Consider the following 8,964-nt stretch of genomic DNA (forward strand, 5'->3'; position numbering starts at 1 on the left):
TTTATTTTTGTTACAGATGTTTCTTCTTTCCCCCCACAGACACCCTCTTCCCTATCCCTCCCCCCCAGCATTGTTGTCTATGTCCATTGGTTACGCATACATGCATATAAGTTCTTTGGTTTATCTCATCCCTCCCCCCATCCTCCTCTGAAGTTTGTCAGTCTGAACCATACTCCTTTCTACGTCTCTGGGTCAATTTTGTTCATCAGCTTTTTAAAAATTATTATTATTATTTTAAATACAGATGCCCTGATTTTTGCCATAGGGGAAGTTGGACTGTGCTTTGCTGTAGTGGCTACAAATTCTGCCATTTCATAACTGCCCTGACTCATCTTTCCCAGACGACTAAACAGACAATTGTGAGTTTACCACACTATCTCTGTCTTACACTGGGTGTAGAAGGAATGCCTAGGAGCCTAAGGAATTTAAATAACCTATGCATGAGTTATCTGCTCTGAAAGATGGTTTGTGTAGGAAAATTACATTGTTTCTCAGTACCTATAAGCATTCAATAAAAGTTGAGTCAGTGAATTCTGAAAGAGGATCTTCACATCACCTTAGCCAAATGATAAGAAGTATATCAATGAGATTGTTTCTAAAAGAGCATTAGCTAGAACCTATGTCTAGTAGTGTGGCATTGAGTCTCACTGTGAAATGCATGGTAAGCCATGTAGCTCATTTATTTTATATTTATTGAGCACTCATTATATGCCAGGCTACTTGACATAAGTCATCAATGCATTTATTTTAGGCGAAAAGAGACCCAGGCATCTTGATTACTGTGCAGAAAGGACTTTATTGAGCTGTGGTACATACCTAATAAAAAAGACATAATATACTGCTCGTTTCATCTCAAACCTATGCCATAAAATCACAGCTCTCAGCCAGGTATGTCAGACACGTTTGTGTCTCATAATTCTCTCTATTTTATTCCAGTTCAATTATCTTCAAGCAAATAGTCACACCAAAGACAGCAAAAATTCTAAGGTAGGTTTGAATTGAACTTTTTAGGTCTTTTTTTGTTCATTATGTCCCACAATTTCACTCAGGATTAAGTGTGATTGTCCTGGGTATGAATTCTGGCTCTGTCACCGAAACTGGGATGACCACTTAACCTCCTTGAGCCTCCAAATGGCTAAACTAATACCATCACAGGTAATGCCTATAATTTGGTGAGGATTCTCTACAAAATAGATAGTCTTTCAACTAAGGATAGGCTTTCTTTAGGCAAAGAAAAAAGAATATTTCAGGTAGAGGAAATGTCATGTGGTGTTATGTACATAAACAGTATAATATTAGTTACAACTATACTCTAAGGGGGGGGATCATCACTTGATCTAATTTGGATGCATAACCAAGGAGTGTACACACTGTTGTCTAATGACAACTCTACTCTAGAGGTGGCTACTTCGACTACTTTCGTTCCTTACTATCACTGAAGGTTCTCTCTCCATATGTGGTACCATATATATCATATATTATAATAAATGTTATGTGACTTTCATTGAAATCAAGTGGCTACTTAATTAGCATAAAATATTAGAAGTGGGCTTTCAGTGGTTAAATTAGTGATGTTCAAGATACGTGAACTGGTGAATATATTTTGAGATGCTCCTACCCTGCATGTACAGAGAAACATTGATGTGAGAGAGACACACCAACTGGTTGCCTTCTGCACAACCCTGACCAGGGCTGGGGATGAACCACAACTGAGGTATGTGCCCTTGACCAGAATTGAACCTGTGACTCTTTGGTCCGTGGGCTGATGCTCTAACCACTGAGAAACCAGCTAGGGCTAGCAAAGGTTTTTACTCTTAAAAATAGCACCCCAGATTTTTATTTTTATTTTTTTAAATCTTTATTGTTGAATGTAGAATGTATTACAGATGCTCCTCATTTTTCCCCCATTGACCCCCTCCTCCCTACTCCTGCCGCCCCTCCTGCCTTTTCCCACACTATTGTCTGTGTCCATTGGTTATGCATATAAGTTCTTTGGTTTATTTCTTCCCACCCCCTCAACCCCTTTCCCTTTGAGGTTTGTCAGTCTAGCAACCAATTTGTACTTCTTAATCCCTTCACCTTTTTCACCCATTCCCCCAACCCCCCTCCCATCTGACAACCAACAAAATGTTCTCTGTATCTATGAGAATGTTTCTGTTCTACCTGTTCATTTTGTTTGTAGATTCCATTGTTGATAGATATGCATTCATTGCCATTTTGTTTGTTCATATATTTTATCTTTTTCTTCAAAAAGACCCTTCATCATTTCATATAATAACGGTTTGGTGGTGATGAACTCCTTTAACTTTTCCTTGTCTGGGAAAGTCTTTATATGGCCATCGATTCTAAATGACAGCTTTGCAGGATAGAGTAATCTTGGTTGTAGGTTCTTGCTTTTCATCACTCTGAATATTTCTTGCCACTCCCTGCTGGCCTGCAAAGTTTCTTTTAAGAAATCAGCTGACAGCCTTATGGGAACTCCCTTGTAGGTAACTAGCTGCCTTTCTCTTGCTGCTTTTAATATTCTCTCTTTGTCTTGAACCTTTTGCATTTTGATGATGATGTGTCCTGGTGTGGGCCTCTTGGGGTTCATTTTACCTGGGACTCTGTGCTTCCTGGACTTGTATGTCTGTTTCCTTCACCAAGTGAGGAAAGTTTTTTGCCATTATTGTTTTGAACAGGTTTTCGATTTCTTGTTCGCTCTCTTCTCCTTCTGGCACCCCCAAGATGCGAATGTTGGCACGCCTGAAGTTGTCCCAGAGGCTCTTTACACTATCCTCAATTTTTTGGATTCTTTTTTCTTTTTGCTGTTCTGATTGGGCGTTTTTTGCTTCCTTATATTCCAAATCGATGGTTTGCTTCTTGGATTTACATACTCTACTATTGAATCTGTGTAAATTATTCTTTATTTCAGTTAATGCCTCCTTCAGTTCTGACTGGCCCTTTTTTATGCTCTTGAGGCCCTCACTAAGTTTACTGAGGTTCTCACTGAGTTCATTGAGCAGCCTTATAAGCAGTATTTTGAACTCAGCATCTGCTTTGTTGCTTATCTCCATTTTGCTTAGTTCTTTTCTTGGGGTCTTGTTCTGTTCTTTCAGTTGGGACCTGTTTCTTTGTCTCCTCATTTTGGCTGCCTCCCTGTGTTTGTTTCTGTGTATTACTTAATGAACGGTATGGGGCTAGCTGAGACCAGATACTGCTCATTTGAAAGAATTTAGGAAAACTTGAAGCAGGATCCAAGACAGGCCAATCCTATGGTTAAGCAAGTGGCAACAGCTTGGGTGGGCCTGAAAGTTGGGTGGGGCGGGGCCTCAGGTAGTCACCAGGGCGGGGCTACCAGTGTGAGCCAGGTTGCTGGAGTCCCAGATATGACGACTGTCTGCCGCCCCAGGGAAGGGCTCGCCAAAGGAACAAAGGCCTCTGACAGCATGTTTGTCTCGGAGGAAGCCCCCTCTCCAGCCCTCACTCCAGTGCCAAACAGCTCAGTTCTTCCCTGTGTGTCTCTGGTGCCCCTCGAGCTGCCTCCCCTCCGAGCTTAAGGGACAGAGTCCGATAAGTCCGTGCGCGGGCCCTTTAAGGAGCTGCCTGGGGCTCCAGCTGCTTCAGCCTCCCTGAGCCTCAGTTCCTGCTGGATTTTCCAGCCAGAAGTTATGGGGATTCTCCTCCTGGCACTGGAACCCTGAGCGGGGCACCTGGTGTGGGACGGGGACCCCTCAGTCCTCAGGGAGGACCTTCCCAGCCAAGGTAAACTCCTGATTTTTATCCGCCACACGTGGGTGTGGGACCAGCCCGTCCCCTCCGCCCCTCCTACCAGTCTGGATGTGGCTGCTGATTTAATTCCGTAGTTGTAGGACTTCCATCGGCTTGATTTCAGGCGGTTTTGAATGATGGTTGTTCTGTAGTTTAGTTGTAACTTTGATGTGGTTGTGGGAGGACGCGATACCGCGGTTACCTCCCGCCATCTTGACCGGAAGTCCTCAGCAGCCCAGATTTGATCCGCAGGCCGTTCTGGATCTAATGGCTTATTCCCTGATTCTTGGTTGCCAGAGTCTGAGTGTCTAGTTAGCTGAATCTTGCCACCAGGATTGTCTTATTTGCCTTAGGGGAACATACAAGTGAGATAATGTGACAAAGAGCTCAAACTTTACTGTTTTATGACTGCTTACTAATAAATGTCTGTTGTGGAAGAATTTGGTCTGAGACTTGCTTTCATTATAAATGTTTTCTGGGACTGTTGTTCTCCACCCTAAAGCATGTAAGAGTTGAGCATGGCTAAATTGGCTTAGGTCGAATTGTAGCTAATATAAGGGCACAGAGGCTTGAGAGCACAAGAGACCCAGGGAATAGGCTGAAGTTTTGGTCTGTTTGAAGCATGGGAACCCTCTGGAAGGGAAGAATGGTAGCAAGAAATGAGTTTAGAAAATAAGTTTGGGGCCACCTGGTGGAAGAGCCTTGTATTTCAGTCTAGTGCGTGTGTTCAAAGGAAACATCAGAGATTTTTGAGACTTAACATATGTTCATACGTGTTTAGACAGTCATTTCTGGCTGCCATGTAGAGGGAGAGAGACCAGATAGACTAGAGATTTGCAAACTGTGACCCATGGGCCATATCTTGCCCATCACCTGTTTTGATACAGCCTGAGAACTAAGAATGGCTTTTATATTTTTAAGTGGGGGGTGGGGGGGGTGGGGAGGAGAAGAGTATTTTATGACTTGTGAAATTACATACAGTTCAAATTCTAGCGTCCATAAATAAAGTCTTGTTGGATCACAGCCAGGTCTGTCATTTACATATTGTCCTTTGCTGTGTTTATACTTGGACAATGGAGTTGAACAGTAGTCACAGGACCTGTATAGTGTGCAAAGCCTAAACATGTTGCTCTCTGGCCCTGTACAGACAATGTTTGCTGGCCCTTAAGTTAGACAACGCTGGGCATAATTCACTTGAAAGATGGCAGCTTCCTGGGTGGAATTATAAGAACTTGGAAGTGGATGGAGTTTTGGTGACGAGAGAGGCCGATGACCCCCACCCTCTCATTCATCTTGTGATGCTATTAAACGAGGAAGACTGTTAAGGAGAAGAAATGACCTGGTGAGAGAAGAATGAACAGTCATTTGAGTTAGCTTATTGCACCTGAGCTACTTGTGGAACTCGAGGGAGGGAATCTCCTCTGAATGTCTTGAGGGACAGTGGGTCAGGGGATGCAGTTTTAATATTTGCTCATTCAAGATCCTGTTTGAAACTCTTTAGGATTTGTTAACTTAAGATCTTGTTTGAAAGTTAGAATGAGTGAGTTGGCTTAAAGATAGAGAATGTAAAGAAGAAGAAATAAGGAGGGGAACAGAACAGGAGAGAGAGAGAGAGAGAGAGAGAGAGAGAGAGAGAGGTCGAAGGCAGTCACTCTGAAAATCTCAAACATTTTAAGAGTAGACAGAGGGAGACAAACCCGAGAAGGAAGAAAATCAGAGGGGGCGGTGTTCTAAGCAGAAACCAAAGATGAAGCGCTCTTGCTTCGAGGAAGGAATGACTAACATCTCTCACGCTGTGGAGAGTTCAAAGGGCCGAAGATCAAAATGGACATTATGTTCAGCAAGTGGCATGCCATTGGCAGTATTACTAAAGTTGAGGACGCCTACTAATTATTTCCCACTTGGAAATTTCATGGGTACTTCAAAGTCAATGTATTCTAATTGGAACTCATCCTTTTTCCAAATCTGACACCTCACCAGTGTTTCCTTTTGGGTGAGGACACCAATATATCCATCTGTCCAGCTTTCTAGCCAGAAACCCGGGTTTTCTGGACATGTCCTTTTTCTTCACCCTGGATAGCCCATCAGTCACCAAGTACAGTTAGTTCTTCCTCCTTGACCTTTTCCCACTATTTCCATGACTCTTCCACTGTCATCGCTAGAATGTGGTTATGAAGTCTCTCGGATGAACTCCTATAATAGCGTCTTAACTGTTCTCCCGATTCTCTACAATAAAGTTACAACATTCCTCTTCCAGTTTCTTGGAAATACCACATTTCTTTCTGTCTCACGGTTTTCCCACTCACTAATCCCTTAGCCTGGAATCTCTCTAACCCCCTACTCATGCAGTTAATTCCTCTGAATTCTTTCTTTATCAGGTTTTGCTACTTCGGCCGGGGAGACCTCCGAACCCCAGCCTAGTCAGGCCTCCTTATCATGCTCTCTTATGGCTCTGGAGCTTCTCCTCGATGAAGCAGTGTAGGGATCATTTGTATTGCTGGGTGTCTGTTGTCTTGAGATCAGGAGCTACATCTGTCTGGTTCACTGCGGTGACCCCAGTGCCAGGGACGGACAGTGCCTTTTCACGCAATGACTCCTTGTGGAATGAACACGTGGTAGAAATGCAGAGACGGTGGATTTCAGACGTGTGGGGCTCCATATGTTTTCCATGACTGTGGAGCCCAAAGGGAAGGAGAACAACTTAGTAATGGCAAAAGCAGGTTCAAAATAGAAAATAGGTTTAAAATATTTCTTGATATCCCTGGCCAGTTTGGCTCAGCAGTTAGAGTGTTGCCTTGTGAACCGAAGAGTCACAGGTTTGATTCCTGGTCAAGGGCACATACCTGGGTTGCAGGTTCGACCCCCAGTCCTGGTCAGGGTCAATTTGGGAGGCAACCAATTGTGGTGTCTCTCTCACATCAATGTTTCTCTCTCCCTTTCTCCCTTTCACCCCTCTCTAAAAATCAATGGGAAAATATTCTCAGGGGAGGATTAACTCCCCCCAAAATTATTTTTTTGATAAATGGGGTAGGCTTACATATATTTTCAAAGATATTCAATAGGAGGAGAAGTGAAGTTCTGAGATAGAGTCGAGAGTAGGAGGGAGGAGAGGGAACCAGAGGTCAGACAAAAGTCTGTTAGAGAAAGGAGGAGGGAACCGACGGTCTCCTGATACCGCAGGGAAGTATGTCACACTGGAGTCATAAGAAGTAACTGGACATACAGGCAATCTCTGTCTTCTCTGAGTAGGAAGTTGCTATGCATTGAATTGTGTCCCCACTAAAGGAGTTGCTGCGGTCTGAATCCTCAATACCTGTTAATGGGACCTAATTTGGAAGTAGGTCTTTGTAGGTGTAACCAGGTTAAGATGGGGTTACTTAGGTGGACCTTAATCTGAGAGCTTAGTGGCCTTACCAGAAGAGGACAAACGCCCTGTGACATCAGGGGCAGAGGTGGAGGGATGCAGCTGGCGAGCCATGGGACACCGAGGATGGACGGCTACCACCAGGAGCTGGGGGAGGGTTTAGTTCTCAGAGGGAGGAGCAAGACCCTGCTGGCACCTTGATCTAGGATGTCTAGGCTCCAGCACCGCGAGAGAATCCGTGTCTGTGGTTTTAGGCCGCGCCGTTCAGGACACCTTGTTACAACCCTGGGAATCCAGTACAGATTTATAACCATTTTTCTGAGTGCGGCGGAGTGTAATGTTGGATTCAGGACAGTGATGAAGGTAGAGAAAAGTCACTGTGTGGAAAGACAAAGGATGTTGATTAAAACCTAGCAAAAAGCTAGCTGAATATTTCCCGAGCCTTCAGAGCCGTGATAGGGTGATTAAACAGGAACAGAAAATAAGAAAAGACCTCATGGAACAATGAAACACACTTAGGTAAATATCACTTTCTAAGTATTAAATTTAGCTATCCCTTTCCTGTCAGCCAAGTCTAAAAAGACACGAGTTGTATACGTCTCTTTACCTTTATAAAGAAGTATGACAGCTGTCAAAAGGAGTGTATGTTTTCTCGGTAGTGGTTTCTTATTTGAAAGACCACAAAACACACTAAAGCCACAAATTTCATGAGAGATGTAGATCCAATTCATATTTCTGCATCTACTCTGTGTCAGACCTCTGTGTTATCTCATGGCCTTTAATCATGACCTACCATAGGTATTTTATTCCCTTATTAATATAAGAAAAGTGAGCTTCAGAGCAATCACTCAGCTGGTATGGGCGCAGCATCGAGCCTTAAAAATCAAGGTCCCCTCACTCCTGACTTCTAATACCTTCTAATTCTTCTTTTTACCATATCAGGTTGCTGGAAAGGTTTTTCAGGTAGGTCGTCCTTAAACTGACCTTTAATAATTGCCAAGTTCATGACAATAAAAAGTAAATTCACTGACGATAGTTCTTCAAGGGCCCAAGTACATGCAACCCGAGCAAAAGGCTTTCTGCAGACCTGTTTGATGGAGCGGGCAGGTTAGAATACCTAAGGAGATGGATGATAAACGTCTTGCTCAAATATTGCTTCTCTCTGTTGCCTTTTGGCAGATGCTGCGGAGCAGTCTGTTCAAATTAGGTTCTGGCAAAAATCCTAGAGTGCAAATATCAGGCATTATCGTTCGAAGGACGACTCCCGTGATTTGGATAGCAGAATGCACCAGGCAAGCTTAACGTTCTACTGAAAGTTGAAAAGGCTGCCTTGTGTTCCCGCCTGGATGGAGGGTCATCTCACCTCTATGTCCTCATTAAAAATGCATGAAGTTAAGTTAAAAATTGTATACTAGCAATATTAGCTCAGCGATCATACAATGAGTGCTATGTTGTGGCCGTTTAGAGAAGCACAAACTTTCCTAGCCTTGCTGCTCTTGAACATCCTAATTTCATTGCCTGATCTGAAAGGTCAAGGGTATGAACTTGATGGGAAAGAAAAACCTCCTTTGGGGAATCATTAGAGGAAGTATGCCCCAGTTCATCAGCAGTGATCACAGAGGAGGGGGTGCAAATGGTGCACAGAGCATACTTGCCCTTCAGTGACCCTCAAAGTTCCCTGTGGCTCCATGTGTCTTTGACCGAGTTTACAGCCTTCCACTGCCCTTTGGGTTACTGTGAAGCACCCGGGGGGAGAAAGATGATCTCAGGTAGCCAGGACCCACACTGTGCGAAACTGTCAAGATCACAATCCACAGTGCTGATTATTTACACGCAGGACCAGCAGCATG

General features: G+C 43.7%; 1 long non-coding RNA gene across 1 annotated transcript; it reads left to right on the forward strand.

Moving 5' to 3' along the window:
- The first annotated feature begins 263 nt into the window (after positions 1–263).
- On the forward strand, positions 264–8,567 carry LOC118643527. Its single transcript, XR_004962003.1, has 3 exons — positions 264–359; positions 937–987; positions 8,294–8,567. It is a non-coding gene; the product is annotated as an uncharacterized LOC118643527 (long non-coding RNA).
- Positions 8,568–8,964: the final 397 nt, after the last annotated feature.

This window comes from Molossus molossus, unplaced genomic scaffold (assembly GCF_014108415.1).
Source record: "Molossus molossus isolate mMolMol1 unplaced genomic scaffold, mMolMol1.p scaffold_m16_p_4, whole genome shotgun sequence".
Taxonomy (NCBI): domain Eukaryota; kingdom Metazoa; phylum Chordata; class Mammalia; order Chiroptera; family Molossidae; genus Molossus; species Molossus molossus.